The sequence below is a fragment of the Schistocerca serialis genome, chromosome 6 (assembly GCF_023864345.2).
Source record: "Schistocerca serialis cubense isolate TAMUIC-IGC-003099 chromosome 6, iqSchSeri2.2, whole genome shotgun sequence".
Taxonomy (NCBI): domain Eukaryota; kingdom Metazoa; phylum Arthropoda; class Insecta; order Orthoptera; family Acrididae; genus Schistocerca; species Schistocerca serialis.
The window spans coordinates 93,204,566-93,224,192 of NC_064643.1; positions in this window are offsets into that span (position 1 = coordinate 93,204,566).

Consider the following 19,627-nt stretch of genomic DNA (forward strand, 5'->3'; position numbering starts at 1 on the left):
AAGGTAACTGACTTACCTGTCTTAAAATGCATTAAATATTTTCTGCGCCACTTTTATTTTGGCCATCATGTACTTCTGGAATTTTCTTCGCTTCGGAGAATCTGTGTAGCCTTGCTTCTCAGGCAGCACAATTCTTTCATTCTTTCACTACTTCTTCGCTTCCACTTTTGACGTTAAGGAAGTCGTTAGTCTAATTTCTTCTACTCTTCATCACGCCTGTCCTTACTCTGATGCTTGTTAAGACCAATTGCCTGCTAAATATGTTCTCCACTCCTTTCAGCAGGTCTTCTAACTACGGTCAGAAGGGCGATACCATCTGCAAACCTTAACACTGATAGCTGTTCCCCTTTAACTGCTGTTCCTGTTCCGAAATTTTCTTTGGCCTTTCGACGTACAATTCCCACAACGGTGGTCGATAACTACAGCCTGCCGTATTACAAGGAACTTTCATCATTTCATTCTAGATTTTGGTAATGTTGTATACTATTCATGTGTCTTTGTACTTTGTCCCTCTTCTAAGGATTGTCAACGTATTATCCATCCCTATGTAACGCCGGAAATGCATATCCTATTTCCATCTATTGTACTATTATTTTTTTTCCTTGTTTTGTTACCTCAAGATATGACATTTCTGTCTCTTTATATATTGTAATTGTTTTACTATTTGTATATATATATTTATGCATTTATGTCGATGTATAATTGGTTTGTTTCGTAAATATTATTTGTATTTTAGGCTGGGTCTTGCCTAGGGAAAACTGCTATCGAACGATTACATCGATAGGTCGTGTGAAGACTCAAAGTGTGTAGGATCTTTGGTAGTGTTAACTCTGCCGCGTGGAGCGCGGGCAGAGCTGTGGGAGTCTGGCGGGAGTAGCGAGTGGAGCAGGTGTGTTGTGTGACGCTCCCACGAGTTGCCGCGCTTTCGGGGTTTGGCAGCATGTAATTGCGCGCGACTCGCGATGATAGTTTCTGACATGGTGTCGCGGACGGGAAGCATTAGCTGGCGCACATCAAGAGCCCGTTTCGCCTGGTGACCGTGTCGAGAAGAAGGCGCGGCAACATCCAGCTTCTGCAACAGCGACGGCCGACAATGAGTGACTGTCACCACCTCCTCGATCGACGGCTTCAAACCTTCAATCAACCAACAAGGAAGACTAAAAGCATGTAAAGTTTCAGAACTGTATGGCAGACCTCAGCTTTTCAAATTGTTCCATTTGCCTCGCAAAATTACAGCAACTTAGCATGAACCTTTGTTGCTCATTGTCCCAATTGCATTGCCAAGCAGGGTCCCTTCCTTTTCCGAAATGAACCCGAGTGTCGTTGAAATTCAAACGCCAGCATAATTCCATTTCACTGCTTTAATTTCAAAGTTCAATTTAAGTATTCATAGCTGGCTACAATAGTTAGATTACACAAGCACAAATTAAGAGTGCGAGTTTTGTTACCGTATTTTAGCTTACCTGTGACTGCAGCTCAGCTTGGTACGTACTAAATTTTACTATTGTTAATTGTTCAGAATCGTTTAATTCAAGTTCAAAGTTAAATCTCTTCTTCCTAAATTGCGTAGATTCAAGTAGCTTTAGAAATGATTGTTGAGGTAGTCCAAGACTAACTGTATTTCGATGTGCTTCAGAAAGAAAGCTCAGTATTAACTTCAGTCACAAAATTAACTTTCGATTTTCCTGTTTCATTAATTCTTTTGCTAAATTAAGTGTAGCGAAATTTATTACTTCTGACAAACTTTCAGTTTTCACACTACACGTGTCAACCTTCAGTTGCCACGCTTCTAGTGCTAATTATATGTGTAATAACCTTTCTTTTTCAGTTATTGTAGTAATTGTCCATAGGACTGGCGACCGTAATTTCCCCCAAATCTCAAATATCTAATTACCGCTAGTTGATTGTTAACGTAACGGCCGCACATTTACTTTCTTTATTAACTTTATCCCTATTTCAAAATTAATTTCCACCAGTTTCACTTGCATTTTTCCTTTCATTTAGATGTAACCCTTTCCTCCCTCTTTACGGCAGGTTAACTTCGGTGACGATTGCTTTTCCAAAATTCCCATTAGGTACACGCGGTTTCATTTTTCACTGTCATTAAGGTCGATAAGTGAGGGGGAGGTTACACCTATACTATCAAAGGCTGCCTCTACGTCAATAAATAATAGCGAGGTATCCTGAATTTCTGAAGTTTGTTTTCAATTATTAAGCAGAATGTCGGAACTGTTTGTCTGGTACTTTACCTGAAAGCAGCCCCGTATGATTGTTTTAATCTACTTAACAACAAAATTTTGTAATAAAAGAAGAGCAGGCTCGGAACCCTCCCCAAAGTGACTCCTAGGTCGCCTCTCCATCACCTGATCGAGATATACTTCGCCTCTGCTCTCGCGTAAGTGCGTCACAGAGTGGCAGGTTCTGGACGATGACGACCCTAGCTTCACCGTGTCGTTTGCTCATTCTGAATGGACCTCCGTGATTCGTTGGCTCACAGATCTTTTGAGCACCAGAAGTGGTTGAGTCCCAGGTTACTAGAAATCTCTAACAGCCACCAAAGAGTTGCACGTTTCCCCTTTCCTCGAGAGTGCTGCGTGGGAAGGGGTGCTCTTCACCGAACTGCCAATGGCTGTCGTTTGTGGCTTTAAAAACCCTCCAACGTCCACATTGTCTGCGTCCGTACTCTTTCGTGCTTTTTTGGTCCTTGAGTATCGCGTGTGGCTCTCTGCCGCTTGGGATATCTGTTCCCGCTGTTGTAGAAAGTCGGCATTCTGATCCTGCGGTCCCCTACGGCCGTCAAACACTGTGGAACTTAAAGCCAGCTTATGGTCTCTAGTAACACTGTGCGTGTCAGTACTGTACCACAATGCTTCACCATCTAATCACTCGACCCTTTATGCATCGCTAGATATAAATTAAACGAAGTATGAACCCAACTCAATACAAATGGTAAGTACACAAGCTAGACGTTCCCTCTCACTAACAGCTTCCAAGGGCAACAGAAACTTGATTCTCAGTATTTTCGTATCATTACTGACCTAATTTAAAGCTTTAAAATGCTGTCATAACTTAATCATTAAGTATTAAAATCTTACGTTAAATGTTTAACACAGTAAGCCAAGTACCAAAGTAAGAAACAGTATGTTCTGAGGCAGCAGACCTCCTCGGGCACAAATTACCCAGCATATATTCATCCAGTATTTGAGAATGAGAGCGCTTAGCGATTTCCAACAAACCTTACACGTATAATTTCAAACTTTTTCTCGCCGACTTTGTTTTACTACATTTTCGCTGTTCATGCTGTAAAATTTAGCATTAGGCATAACATTTCAACTTATTACTTCTTTACTACTAGCTCTATTCGCTACACATTTTGCATCCAGTATCCATATACGACACTGAATTTATCTACAAAATTATATTATTGTAAGACGTACAGCTCGGGAGAAATGACGTTATAAACATGTTCTTAAAATGGAGTGGCCGTTACTCAGAATGGACTCTTCTGCTGTTTCAAATAAGAGCTGTTAGGTACTTTCAATAAACGTTACACATAATTTCGAACCTTTTCTAAATCTAAATTCCTTATAGAATCGGGAATGCGGGTCACAAGTGTTAAGCTAAGGGTAGTACCAAGTTTCTATAACAACGTTTTTAAAAAAAGGTAAATTATTACCTTAGGTACAAAATTTGACAAAATGCTAAGGAAGTGTTTTACAAAAAGAAATATAACAACGAACTTCGACTGTAATAACTTTTATTCAGATCTTATTTCTAAGCGAACTATAATATTTAAGCTTTGTACGAACTGCAGTTAAATAAGCGCATTCTGACCGTTTTACCATACTTTTTCTTCTTCAGCCTGTCTCAGTCCACTGATGGACACGGGTCTCTGCAATATGTTTCCATTGTCTTTGAGTTGCCTGCTAATACCAACGTACTCCAGTCACCAGCTTCACGTTATCAAGCCATGTCTTTTGAGGTCTTTCATAACCTCTCCTTTGGTCCGATGGTATCCTGTGAATAATTCTAGTAGCCCACCTGAGGTAATCTTGTCGAGCTACGTGTCCGACCCATTGCCACTTCAGTCTTGCAGTTCTCTCTAGGGCGTTTCATTACTCTTGCTCGTTGGGCCGTTCTCACGCTATGTGGCCACTTGGCGCGTCGTTGACGAGTTTGCCTTTTGATCCTAGCTACCCGATTGCCTCCCGTAACAAAATCTTCCTACACTGAGAGTTAAAACGGAGCTAAGCATTTAATTACTGCGGGTCACTTGTGTCATATGTCTGTAAGCGAGATTTTCACACTCCTAAACATCCCTAGGTCCACTATTTCCGATGTGATAGTGAAGTGGAAACGTGAAGGGACACGTACAGCTCAAAAGCGTTCAGGCCAAGCACCTCTGTTGACTGACAGGGACCGCCGACAGTCGAAGAGCTCCGTAATGTGTAATAGGCAGACATCTATCTAGACCATCACACAGGAATTCCAGGCTGCATCAGCATTCACTTCAAGTACTGTGGGGTGACAAACCTTGGATTTCGTGGTCGAGCGGCTGCTCATAAGCCACACATCACGCCTGTAAATACCAAACGACGCCACGCTTGGTGCAAGAAGCATAAACACTGGACGATTGAACAGCGGAAAAAAACGTTGTGTGGGGCGACAAATTACAGTATACAATGTGGCGATCCGATTGCAGGGTGAGTGTATGGCGAATGCCCGGTGAACGTCATCTGCCAGCGTGTGTAGTGCCAACAGTAAAATTCGGAGGCGGTGGTGTTATGGTGTGGTCGTGTTTTTCATGGAAGGGGCTTGCAAAAAATGGTTCAAATGGTTCTGAGCACTATGAGACTTAACTACTGAGGTCATCAGTCCCCTAGAACCTAGAACTACTTAAACCTAACTAACCTAAGGACATCACACACATCCATTCCCGAGGCAGGATTCGAACCTGCGACCGTAGCGGTCAAGGGGCTTGCACCCCTTGTTATTTTGCGTGGCACTATGACATCACAGGCCTAAAAAAATGGTTCAAATGGCTCTGAGCACTATGCGACTTAACTTCTGAGGTCATCAGTCGCCTAGAACATAGAACTAATTAAACCTAACTAACCTAAGGACATCACACACATCCATGCCCGAGGCAGGATTCGAACCTGCGACCGTAACGGTCGCTCGGCTCCAGACTGTAGCGCCTAGAACCGCGCGGCCACTACGGCCGGCAGCACAGGCCTAGATTGATGTTTTAAGCACCTTCTTGCTTTCCACTGTTGAAGCGCAATTCGGGGATGGCGATTCCATCTTTCAACACGATCGAGCACCTATTCATGATGCACTGCATCTGGAGGAGTGGTTACACGAAAATAACATCACTGTAATGGACTGGCCTGCATAGAGTCCTGACCTGAATCCTACAGAACACCTTTGGGGTGTTTTGGAACGCCGACTTCGTGCCAGGCCTCACCGACCGACGTGGATACCTCTCCTCAGTGCAGCACTCCTTAAAGAATGGGCTGCCATTCCCCAAGAAACCTTCCAGCACCTGATTGAACGTATGCCTGCGGGAGTGGAAGCTGTCATCAAGGCTAAGGGCGGGTCAATACCATACTGAATTCCAGCATTACCGATGGAAGCCGCCACGAAGTCATTTTCAGCCAGGTGACCGGATACCTTTGGTCACATAGTGTGTATAATAGACTAGCTATTATCCGGTGCTTCGCTCGCATACCAATAATTCTGTTACGACGCGTAATGGTGAGTAAGGAAGCTAGTAATTTTACGAGATGTCTGCGTATATAGTGGTGTAGAGACGTATTTATAAAAAAATATAAGCAGTGCTTGTATGTAGGTACATAATGAATCTGTTTCTATTATTTTGCTGTATATCGAATCGGAAATCACGCATTATATTTTCTAATTATATTTAAAAATGCCTCGATTCGTGAAGAAGTAGAATTTTTAGGGGTTTCTGTAGCTCACCTAGTACATCCCGCGTCCGGCCATCCTGATTTAGGTTTTCCGTGATTTCCCTATATCACTTCAGGCAAATGCCGGAATGGTTCCTTTGAAAGGGCACGGCCGATTTCCTTCCCCATCCTTCCCTAACCCGAGCTTGCGCTCCGTCTCTAATGACCTCGTTGTCGATGGGACGTTAAACACTAATCTCCTCCTCCTCCACCTAGTACTGGTTGTGAGATTTTGCCACCAGAGCAACAAATGCTAACCGTTCCTTCCTTCCATTTTAGTGCGTTAAGGTTCCAGAGTTTTTGACACATCCCCCTATGGTGACTAATTTACGACTAAAATAGTCAGTTAATTGATCATAATCAAAAGTGCCCCGCCAAGTGCCACACACGTTCCACACTAAAGGTACGATTCTCAGTTTGCACCGCAGCCCTCCAAGGACGTCGTCGTTGAGAGTGTTCAAGCGTCTTGAAAGCTGTAAGAGACGCGCGTCGTCTAAAATGGACGGACTTGTGACTATCCTAAAGTCTACGTAGCTTTTAAGACAGATTGATATTCGGCATCCAAGTTCCGGCGGACGTGATATTGCTCACAGTTTTGTTGGAATCGAGTAACTTTTGAGCTCCCTGAGAACTATGCACTGAACAAGATTTACGTTTGCGAAGCTTATAGTAGTAGTTTTAAATATGGGTCTCGGGATTACCGTCCGATTGATGTTTGCGAGACTTATAGTAATAAATATGGTTTTCGGGTTTACCCTCGGATTTTATTGTTGTACCTTCATCAAAACTCTCCTGCTATGCCACTTGGTGTAGGAACTCAATATCATAAACCATGCACACAGTAACATTGGATCTGCAGTTTCATAGAATAATCTATAGGCACTGAGAGTAGCCGACCATCATACCAGCTCATCTGGTTGGTTCAAATGGCTCTGAGCACTATGGGACTTAACATCTGTGGTCATCAGTCCCCTAGAACTTAGAACTACTTAAACCTAACTAACCTAAGGACATCACACACATCCATGCCCGAGGCAGGATTCGAACCTGCGACCGTAGCAGTTGCGCGGTTCCGGACTGTGCGCCTAGAACCGCGAGACCACCGCGGCCGGCCAGCTCATCTGCAAGCCAGTCACATACAGCATATTTTAAAATGGTAATAATACTCAAAGAGATACAGCTTTATAAAGTACCCTATGGTCTTCCTCAGGGTTCAAGTTATCTCCGTTCCAAATACCATGGAAATCTGTTCAGTGTTAGAGTCGTGAAAACAGAGTGTGTTACTTTCGCAATTAAAATGTGGGTATTAATGTGGAAGTTGTTATTAAACACGAAGAGGACTGTATGAACACTGTATTCATTACGTTGAATTGTATTAAGTAGGACATATCAAACAATAAAAGCATTTCCACAAATACGATATAGTTCAAATGTCAGGGAGCAAATAGCTTTTTCAAAGCGTAATAGTTTTTCCGTCTTCCGCGTTACATTCTTCAAATTAACAAATATGTTGTATTACACACTATTTAAAGTACCCTATATTCTTCCTCAGCATTGAAGCTATATCCATACCAAATTTTATGAAAAGCGGGTTAGTCGTGAAAGCGTGGCAGACAAGTTACTTTCGCAATTATCACGTTAGTATGGATGTATTCTAATGTCTATCGTCCCCTGCAGTTTTTACCTTCTACAGCTTCCTCTAATATCATCGAAGTCATTCCGTGGTGTCTTAACACACGTATTATCATCCTCTCCATACTTCTTGTCGGTGTTCCCCATGTACTCCTTTGTTCGCCGATTCTATAAAGGACCTCCTCATTCGTTATGGTACCATGATACCTAATTTTCAACATCCCTCTACACATATCAAACGCCTCCATTCTCTCTTTATCTAGTTTTTCCACGGTCCATGATACATCACTGCTGTGCTCCAAATGTACATTCTAAGAAATTTCTTTCTCCGATTAACGCCGATGTCTGCTTGCTCTTCGACTGTGCTTCTCTGCTTTTTATGTCATCTCTGCTTTACCCGTCATATGCTATTTTGCTTCCAAGGTAGGAGAACTCGTTAGCTTGGTCTGCTTCGTGATCCCCAATACTGATCTTAAATACGTAGCTAATCCAACTTCTGTTACTTTTCATTACTTTCGTCCCAATCTATATACTGAAGCGCCAAAGAAACTGGTATAGGCGTGCGTATTCAAATGCAGAGATACGTAAATAGGCAGAATAAGGTGCTGGGGTCGGCAACGCCTATATAAGACGACAAGTGTCTGGTGCACTTGTTAGATCGGTTACTGCTGCTATCAAGATTTAGATGTGTTTGAACGTCGTGTTATAGTTGGCGCTCAAGCAATGAAACACAGCATCTCCGAGGTAGCGATGAAGTGGGAACTTTCCCGTACGACCATTTCAGAGTGTACCGTGAATATCAGGAATCCGACAAAACATCAAATCCCTTACATCGCTGCGTCCGGAAAAAGATCCTGCAAGAAGGGGACCAACGACTACTGAAGACAATCGTTCAAAGCGACAGAAGTGCAACCCTTCCGCAAAATGCTGCAGATTTCTATTCTGGGCCATCAACCAGTGTCTCCGTGCGAACCATTCAACGAAACATCATCGATATGGGCTTTCGGAGTGATGACTGCACGACACAAAGTTTTACGCCTCTCCTGGGGCCGTCAAAACCGACATTGGACTGTTGATGACTGGAAACATGTTGCCTGGTCGGACAAGTCTCGCTTGAAATTGTATCGAGTGGATGGACATATACGGGTATGGAGACAAGCTCATGAATCCATGGACCCTGCATATCAGGGGACTGCTCAAGATGGTGGAAGCTCTGTGACTGCATGGGGCATGTGCAGTTGGAGTGATATGGGACCCCTGATGCGTGCAGATACGACTCTGACAGGTGACACGTTCGTAAACATCCTGTCTGATCACTAGCATCCATTCATGTCCATTGTGGAATAGGACCGACTTGTCCAGCAGGACAACACGACACCTTACACGTCCAGAATTGCTACAGAGTGGGTCCAGGAGAACTTTTGTGAGTTCCACTGGCCACCAAACTCCCCAGACATGAACATTATTGAGCATATCTGTGAAGCCTTCCAACGTGCTTTTCAGAGGAGATCTCCACCCCCTCGTACTTTATGGAGAGCCCTGCAGGATTCATGGTGTCAGTTTCCTCCAGCATTACTTCAGACATTAGCCGAGTGCATGCAACGTCGTTTTGCGGCACTTCTGCGAACTTGCGAGGGCCCTACACGATGTTAGGCAGGTGTACCAGTTTCTTTGGCTCTTCAGTGTATATCAGACCACCACGCAGCGCAAGATAACCCGAAACACTTCAAGATTACATCCATGTTTTACATCTTTTTTAATCCGAGCACTTCGTTCTTGGTCTTCTAGTCTTATTTTTCTCTCTTGGTCTTTGTACATATTGTATATCACCCGTCTTTCCTTATGACTTTCTCCTATTTTTAAGAAACCGTTAAACATCTTGCATGAGTTTATGTTTTCCAACGCTTTTTTTCAGGTCGACAGAGCTTATGAAAGTGTCTTCATTTTTTCCATATTTGCTGTCATTATCAAGCACAACGCCGGACCTGCTCTTCACGGCCATTTCCTTCCCGAAAGCTTAACTGATAATGATGTACCAGATGGTCATTTTTCTATTCCATTCTTCTCTAGGCGGAATAGTGTGGACGATATTCTTCCCGAAAGTGTGGCGAGATGTCTCCGGACTCAGATTGTATAGTCTAACTTGAATAGTCGCTTAGTTGCTACTTGTCACAATGATTTCCGACTTTCCATAGGAATACTGTCTATTCGTACTGCCTCATATGATCTCAAGTCTTGCACACCTCTAGTACTGGATTCTTTGTGTCTTCCATATAGACTCCAGTTTGATCCTCAAACACGTCTCCAGACCAGTAATCTTTCCCTCATAGAGGCCTTCACTCAACTCTTTCCACCTATCTGCTCTCTCCTCGGCACTTAACAGTGGATTTCCCACTGCGCCCTTAATGAGTCACTCCAGAGGGCGATCCTTGTCAGGGGCTTCACTTTGCCGCTCTAGGCAAGAACTGGAAAATGAAGGTTCCTTTTTTTCATTACCACCGGTCTCACCGATATCCACCTCCCCCCCCCCCGCCCCCCCACCGCCCACCCCTTGGCACAACAATGCTGATCTCCTAATATACTTTAATCATTAAACTGCGGCGACCATACTTCCTGATTTTCTGAGGACAGTCTTCGGTTTTCGTGCTTTGTCCTCAATTCCTTCGAAAATGCTGGAGGAATGCAAATGTCCTCAGTTTCTTAACCACAGGAATTAATAGTAGAACTAAAAACATCAACGGAACCACTGAATACAGCTGACACTTCTCAAATGATCCCAAGAGATAAAAAGCAAAAAGAGGGACAGAGGGAGGTACGGCATCGAGTCGCAAGCCAGCGCACCTGCCCTGCTCCAGCGCTCGACGGAGATGAATCAAGGTCAATTTTGTTAACGCTTCGTACTCACTGGCGGCTGTTTTAATTTTGAGGTGGGTAGAGGCATGTGCTTAGTTCGTCAGAGTAAGTAAAGACTTATTAAGAAGATTAGATTAGATTAGATTAATACTTGTTCCATAGATCATGAATACGACACTTCGTAATGATGTGGAACGTGTCAGGTTAATAAGATATTACATTACACAAAATATTGCATGACACTAATGTTTAAGTTTTTTTCCCTTAATTTATATCTAAAAATTCAGCCAACAAGTAGAAGGAGTTGTCATCTACAAATTCTTTTAATTTATTTTTAATTGTTAGTTGGCTATCTGTCAGGCTTTTGATGCTGTTTGGTAGGTGACCAAAGACTTTTGTGGCAGCTGAATTTACCCCTTTCTGTGTCAAAGTCAGAGTTAACCCCGCATAGTGAAGATCATCTTTTCTCCTCGTGTTATAGCTATGCACACTGCTATTACTTTTGAACTGGGTTGGATTATTATCAACAAATTTCATAAGTGAATATATGTACTGTGAGGTTACTGTGAGGATCCCTAGATCCTTAAACAGATGTCTGCAGGGTGACCGTGGGTGGGCTCCAGAAATTATACTGATTACACGTTTTTGAGCAATGAATAGTCCGCAGCTCGTGGTCGTGCGGTAGCGTTCTCGCTTCCCCATGCCCGGGTTCCCGGGTTCGATTGCCGGCGGGGTCAGGGATTTTCTCTGCCTCGTGATGACTGGGTGTTGTGTGATGTCCTTAGGTTAGTTAGATTTAAGTAGTTCTAAGTTCTAGGGGACTGATGGCCATAGATGTTAAGTCGCATAGTCCTCAGAGCCATTTGAACCATTTGAGCAATGAATACTTTTCTACTCAACGATGTATTACCCTTGAATATGATGCCATACGAAAGCAGTGAATGAAAGTAGGCATAGTAAGCTAATTTACTGAGATTCTTATCACCAAAATTTGCAATAACCCTAATAGCATACGTAGCTGAACTCAGACGTTGCAACAGACCATCAATGTGTTGCTTCCAGTTTAACCTCTCATCAATGGACATACCAAATTTTTTGAAAATTCTACCTTAGCTACAGACTTCTGTTCAAAGTCTATATTTATTACTGGAGTTGAGTCATTTACTGTACGGAACTGCATATACTGTGTAAAACTGGAAGCAACACATTTATGGTCTGCTGAAACGTCTGAGTTCAGCTACGTATGCCATTAGGGCTATTGCAAATTTTGGTGATAAGAATCTCAATAGATTAGTAACTGTTCTGTCTGGTTTGGAAAACAATTCGGTGTTTTAACTTTTTCATTCTTTTCATCGCTCAGTTTTTTGGCTGATTGATTTGAAACTACTTTTCTCCCGCCCTTTGCCGCTCCAAAAATTTTGACGCCCAAGGCGGCCGCCGCTTAGTCTTCCTAATGGTAGAAACGGCCCCCGATTCTTATCAGCGTTTAAAATGACCCGAAGCGATGTAGATGACACTGAGACAAGTAATTTAACATGAGGCCCACGCGGCCGCAAATGCCTGGAAATGACGCAAAAGTGGATGACAGATACAGAATATGTGACGTCGCCATGTGACGTACCTCGCTGCCCGTGCAGCGACTAGGCTTGTCGATAGTACCGCCGCTTGTAGGGGGCAGTGCTGCACATCGCTTCACTACGCTGCTGTGTTAATACATTCTGTAAATGTACTCTGTTGTAAACGAAGAGGTTACGAAATTATTGTCCTCTGTACAACCAAGAAAAGTATGTTCTTATTTTCAATTTCTTTCCTTTTGTGTCTTCTTTTTCTCTTCAGAGACTTTATTTAGTAAAGAATACCCAGGTAATTTACTGGTAGCGGTGCAATTCGGAATCTTCTACTGATTTACTTGTGACGCAATACGGTAGGGTTTTGTTGTGATGTACTTTGCAATTAACCAGCGGAGACCGCGAGAGCAGTTAATAAAAAAGGAAATCTTACTTCAATGTAAACGTACAACTGTCTAACCAAATAAAAAGAAAGCACTGCCTTGCCAGAGGCAAGACTCAAAACGTGAGCCCCACAGGCTAAGGTCGCGCACGTAGGAGGTCTCTTCAAAAAACTCCGGAACGTTAGTAATTTCGCGTCAATACTGTGTTGGAGCAAAATGCGGTTATCATCACTGCACACGCCTGTGTTTAATGTGTAACTGCCGGAAATTTCATTGTTGTATGTCTCTGTGTTATTCCTTAATGCTGTATTGAGTAGAACATTGTGTCACACATGTAAAATTTGAAAATTTACAGGCGAATCAACAGTTCAAAAAGATTTCGGGCTTGCAGCCGGTCGTCGTAAACTTCATTGCACGATATTTCGGCTGGACAACTGCCAGCCATCTTCAGGCTCGTTCGGCTCACCTGAAGATGGCTGGCAGTTGTCCAGCCGAAATATCGTGCAATGAAGTTTATAACGACCGGCTGCAAGCCCGAAATCTTTTTGAACCATTGTGTCCCACAGTTTGCGAATTTCGAGATGGCAGAGTTAGCGGAGTAATGAGTCTGCATTAAACTTTGCGTGAACTCAAGAAAACCATTACAGAGACACACAGACATACTAAAATAATGCAGGAAACCTACGGTAATGAATGCTTAAACCGTAATCGGTGTTACGAATGGTTTACACTGTTTAGAAATGACTGGACGGAAGTTAAAGGTGACCCTCGTTCAAGACGCTCTTCGGCGTCTACCGACGACTGACACGTCAGGAACGTCAACGAAATTGTGCGTGGCAATGGACGCATGACTGTCCGAAAGAATGCTGAAGAATGTTACATTTCAGTTAGATCATGTCATGAAATCCTGACACAGCATCTTGGAATGCACGGTATTGCCGACAAGTTCGTCCCACGGCTCTTGAGTCAAGATCTGAAAGACCTTCGCTTCGCAGTCTGTGTAGAGCTTTCGCAACGCGCAAATAAGAACGAGACGTTCCTTAAGAAAATCATAACTGGTGATGACACACAGGACTGCGGTTATGATATTGAAAGGACGAAGATTTGCAACGATAGACGAGATAAAAGGCCGCAGGCCGCACTTCGCGCAATCCGGCAAGAGACGTACCATGACTGCTTCAAAGGACAGCATATACAATAAGTAAAAGGTAAGCGTAGAAAAACTTTTCGTATGCTCGGAGCTACACAGAAGTGAATGGTGGGTCGTTGGGATCAATAAGTGCGACAGGCCGATAGGCTGCACCATTGCGGGTCAGGAAAGGTACATTATCTGGTGACGTCATATGTTCAACAGTTGTCATCCAAATAAGTGGTTGTAGATCCAACATAAGTTGCAATGAGAAGTGTATTTTTTTGTTATTATTTCTAGATGGTGACTAGATTCGGACAGCTGGCCGCGGTGGTCTAGCGGTTCTAGGCGCTCAGTCCGGAGCCGCACGACTGCTACGGTCGCAGGTTCGAATCCTGCCTCGGGCATGGATGTGTGTGATGTCCTTAGGTTAGTTAGGTTTAAGTAGTTCTAAGTTCTAGGGGACTGATGACCATAGATGTTAAGTCCCATCGTGCTTAGAGCCATTTTTTTAGATTCGGACACCTATTCACATTTTCAAACCATCCTACAAAGAAAATTACACTTGACATGACAATTTTATGCAAACGAGGCACATATTCGCAATACGTGTTTTTTTACTTTATTGTGATTTCATTCCCCTGCCCCATATGGGCAGGGGAGGGCTGTCAGCGGCACAATTCGTCGCTCTTCAGCCGAGTGACATGCCAATTGGTACAACAATAAAATGTTACATATAAGGCGATAAAAAAGGGGGATATAAAACAGAGGAAGGGGAGATAATGGAGGTGAAAATACACTGACATGGAGACGTTCATAGGGGAATAACTAAAAAAGTCGACATAAAGTTAAAAAACACAGTTGACGATTCGTAGAATACAAAAAAAGACACTGAAGTCAACGCACAGGTTAAACGTTGGCCACAGTATTAAAAACACTCCAGAACAACACACGTAAAACCCACTTGTAGCACACACGATGAAGAATAAAACTGCCAGGTGGGACCTGCCGAGGGAGAGGCCGGAAAGGATGGAAAAGGAGGGGAGAGCAAGGGGCAGTAGGGGAGGGCCGCAATACAATTATAGTATACTAATATAATGTGACGTATACAAATTTGTCACGGTTATTTAGTTTTACAGGTTGCCTTACTAGTTACGTTCCGTATCGTATTGTGACAAATGCAGGCGATAGCCTATGTACAAAAACTACCCCTGAGTGATGATCAAAGCGGCACTATGGACGACTTAACAACAGAAAACAGACCACATAGGACGGAGAGCTGATCTGCAGAGACAGCAGTGGCTACCAAGTAAAACTCGAGAGGTTGCTGACATGCAGAAGATAAAATGTTCACTGACTGAACAATACATTATTTTTCTTTCAGTAACTTAATAAAGACTTAAAAATCCTACAACGCCAAAAATTCTTTTGCTAAGATCACTCATTGGTTTCCAGTGGGTCGAATTACACCGAAGTGTTACGCGTTACATCATAACATGACGTCACCTGCAGAAGACGAAGGCCTACGAGAAAGACAGGCCGCGGCGCGTACGCCTGAGCTCGCTCAACTTGAAACGGAACTTCTTGTACCGTTCCATATTTTTCCGATTAAATTTCCGGTACAAGAGAATTAATGGCGAGAGTGTTTTTACTCGGCAGAAATAAATCAGTGAGCAACAAGCAGAAGCGAATGGACCAAACGTTGTTTATTTATTTACTTATTGATTTTATTTCGTGTATGCCACGTTTCCCTGCAACCTTTCCCTTGTGCGACCTGGGCTCTGTGAATGAGAAATTATGTGAAGTAACAGAAAGCTTTAGTCAGAGGTTGTAGCATTGCATGGGTAGCGTGGTGCTGTGGTATGTTAGTACCAACCCCAAAACGCGAAAAGTTTGGCAAAGAAGTCTGCAAGTCAGGTCAGAGGGGTCGCGAAAGAACGAGTATAGGCTCTGTCAGGTTGGCGAACCACACCGTCCACCCCTGCTTTTGAACGTGCAACGGTTAGGCGATGTGGCAGGCAGGTGACTGGTTCCTGGGTAGCGGCGCTGTGCAGACGTTGAGGACTTGGCTCTCCATTTTATGGTAATATTATCAAAGGTATTAGAATGTTTCAAATCTGATCGTTACTAAGGTCAAGATATTGAAATCAAGTGTGAGATTACTACGAAATCCCCATAAGGGCGTCTAGTTTCGTAATTTGACTAAATTTCAGCAAGGACTTTGCGTTTGTGCCTTGGTCAGGCACGCATCATGAGCCTTAAGCTCGTATTCGTATTGTTGCTCTGTGCACAACAAAAGTTAACTCATTTAATGTATTTTAATGTGGTGCTTCCTCCACAGTGATATTTTAGGGTTCTTTTTATTTCTGATATGTTTCCTTCGTGTACTTGGTTTTCCGCCAAGTGGTCGATTGGAGCCACCGATAGATTAGTGAAGTGCAGTTTCATTCCAAAAATATACTGCAGCGTCACTAAATAGTTTAGTGTAGTTCTATTCCGAAGTAGTAAATTTGTGCGGTGAATTATGATATTTGCGCGTATTCACTTTGGCGCGAAACTGTGTCAACTGTCGTTAATAGAAATGTAGGCGACATCATCAGGTACAAGGTACGAGTAAATAATTAAACGGTAGTGCGTGAATATAAGATAGGGAAGAAATAATTTTCTGTGTCAGAATTTTTTTTGCATTTCTGTTGGCTTCCCCAACTTGGCCACGTGTATTAACTAGCATCAAAGTAATAATTAGTAAATGTTTCTTGTTCCCCCCCCCCCCATAACTGTTTGTTTGGTTACAATGAAGTGCGTTACATAAAATATATGGGTTAAATTCTTGTATCTGTGGAAAAGTTCAGATTTTAATTCCTATTGATGGGATGGAGGCTTGCAAAATTTTCCCGCTATATAATAGTAGATGTTCTTGCGTCCACAGCTCAGTAACGTAGTGTTGTTTCGGAACGCAGGATTAAACCATAACTGGTACTCATAGTCAAATGAACCACTTGCTACCCCTCTTCGACGCACGCTATAATGAAAATTGAAATATTTAGTCAGATACTCTTCCGCCCTGACCGAATTCGCTTGAAGTGTCTTTTGCTGAACTTGTTCTGCATGACCTATAGTAATTTAATGTAACATCAATAGAAGATATAATTGCGTGCCGGCATAAAATTCCATTGGAGCTAGGTCTGCGCTCCCCTCTCCCTTTCCATAATTACGTGGCGAAAGTAAATCCTGTTGACCACAGAGACCATCTGTCATGATGTGTAATATGAGAGCCCCTTCTGTTGCATAAGAATGGGCAGTAGCTATTACAGTAGACACATGGCTAATTGTTCAAATGCTATAAGTAGTCAATAAATATCAATTAATCTAGATCCTCTACTGGTTATTTCCTCCCTTTATCATTAACAACATAAAGAATAGGTAAAACCTAAGGTATCCAAACCTCCCTAACAAAAAGTAAAATAGGATTAATAAAATACCCCTTAGAGATTACAGGAAAACCCCAACAAATTAGTCACTGCCCGCATCTCGTGGTCGTGCGGTAGCGTTCTCGCTTCCCACGCCCGGGTTCCCGGGTTCGATTCCCGGCGGGGTCAGGAATTTTCTCTGCCTCGTGATGGCTGGGTGTTGTGTGATGTCCTTAAGTTAGTTAGGTTTAAGTAGTTCTAAGTTCTAGGGGACTGATGACCTTAGAAGTTAAGTCCCATAGTGCTCAGAGCCATTTGAACCATTTGAATTAGTCACTACCTCACTAGCATGCTGGGTCGACAAATAACAGTTACTAAAGCTCTATGCTCCCTATTAAGCCCTGCATAGGTGCCATGTGTAGTAGTTATAAAGATTGCATTATCCATCGCCTTCAAATTTTTACCGGTATGTTAAAACCACCCGCTAGAAATTATTAATACCCGGACAGTAATTCCCAGGGTCCTGTAACCTCGTGGAACACACGAATTTTGTAGACCAGTACTACAGAGGGTAACCTGCAGAAGCTGTAGGGTATGATAAGCGACTGTAAACATTCTACCCGGTCGAATAATACCAATACCACCAGTAGGACGGTTGATTGCAACCTCAGCAGACAAACTGCGTTTCTACACCTTTTAAGTTGTGACTACGAGTGTACGCACAAACGAGAATTGTACTTTCTACTGGAGTCCGCTGTTATGGAGTCTTTCTGTTATTAATCCAACAATGATCGAAAGTCCATAGTCCTACTAAGAATTTGTTACGGTTGTAGTGGGTTACAATAAAATTAAAATCACACCAAAATTATTATCAGTTGCATAAGGCACCACTTCTTGTGTCAAATGAGAACTGTTAAGTAGAAGAGACAAAATGCTATAAACAAGCCGTTACTCCATTTATATTGACGACTGATCTTAAATTAAATTTTGGTGCAGTACTATTGATCAGTAAGAGTTCATAATAGCAGATTCCAGTAGAAGATGCAATTCTCATTAGTACGTGCACGCCCAGATGCGAATTAACAGGTTTAGAAATGCATTTTACCCGCTGAGTTGAGCGAGCTAGCTAGCGAGCGAGCTCAAGCCTACCTTCGTGATGTACGCACTGAGGCCAGCTTTTCTCGTGGGCCTCGCAGAAGACGCTACAGCTGCATGAACTATGCTGAGTAGTTACACTGTTATGCATTATACATAATTTATGTCCAGTTCCTAAATGCTACATGTCTTTACTACAACTCAAAACCTAAAAGTATGGCAGCCGCTCTCCAAAAATAAATTTACCTGCCAGTTTACAAGAAGACTGCCACCTTAAGCAGATCATCTTAACAGTAATTCATTGGTTTATATTGAGTCGTCCAACGGAGAACTGTCTTACTTTTATAGAAAACATAATAAAACAATTTTAGATACAGTGACCAAAAATTAGATTTGATTATAGTATCTAAAGCCACAACGTGTGGTGTTAAGCTCAGATACTAAACAGTGGAATCAAACAACCAAGGCTAGAGCGAGGTGGCGCAGTAGTCAGGACAGTGACCTCGTAGTCAGGAGAACAACTGTTTAAACCCGCGGCCGGCCATCCTGGTTTAGGTTTTCCGTGATTTCCCTAAGTCGCTTCAGGCAAATGTCGGGATGGTTCCTTTGAACGGGCTCTGCTGATTTCCTTCCACATCGTTCCCTAAACTGAGATTGTGCTCTCGTTATCGACGGGACGTTAAACCCTAATCTTCTCCTCATCCTCAAACAACCAGCATACAGTAAACCACCTTTAGACAAACCATTTACAACAGATTTACGAGTTTTACACATCGTGCTCTAATGAGTAAAAACTACATATCTTTTTGTTACTAATCCATAGCACAACTAGTGCTACAACGCATATAATATTGAAACGATTACACATTTACAACAGATTTACGTAGCTTTGCATACTGAAAATAAATTTGCAACCATTCATGTTCAATGTTCAAATGTGTGTGAAATCTTATGGGACTTAACTGCTAAGGTCATCAGTCCCTAAGCTTACAACCTACTTAACCTAAATTATCCTAAGGACAAACACACACACCCATGCTCGAGGGAGGACTCGAACCTCCGCCGGTATCAGCCGCACAGTCCATGACTGCAGCGCCTAAGACCGCTCGGCTAAACCCGCGCGGCTGCAACCATTCATGTCGATTACAAATCAAGTTGCGGACCCATTTTTCACCTGCAGAATTCTGATAAGTTCGTTAGTTGTCATCAACTTTTGGGGTATTTCCCGACATTTGCGGCCTCATGCGTCTTATATTAAATTACCTGTCTCAGCATCATCTTCGTTGCTTTGGGAGTTTCTAAACGTTCGTAAGGATCATCCTGTACAGGAAGGTAAGAAATGTCAGGCATACAAATAATTAAAATTCCCTTTGTGTGCAGTCACTTGTCATCAAACATGTTTCAGAATCATGAAACGATGTCGACATCGCGTCTGAAACACGAAAAAGATTGGAGCGTTCCGGCTGGACAATGGCTCTGACCAGGCGTACTGGCTGGCAGCTGTAAGCGCGCTGATGCCGCACTTCTGCCCAGACTCTCGTAGCGCTCTATTTGTAACAGCAGAAAATGGCAACGCTGGGAGGCTCTA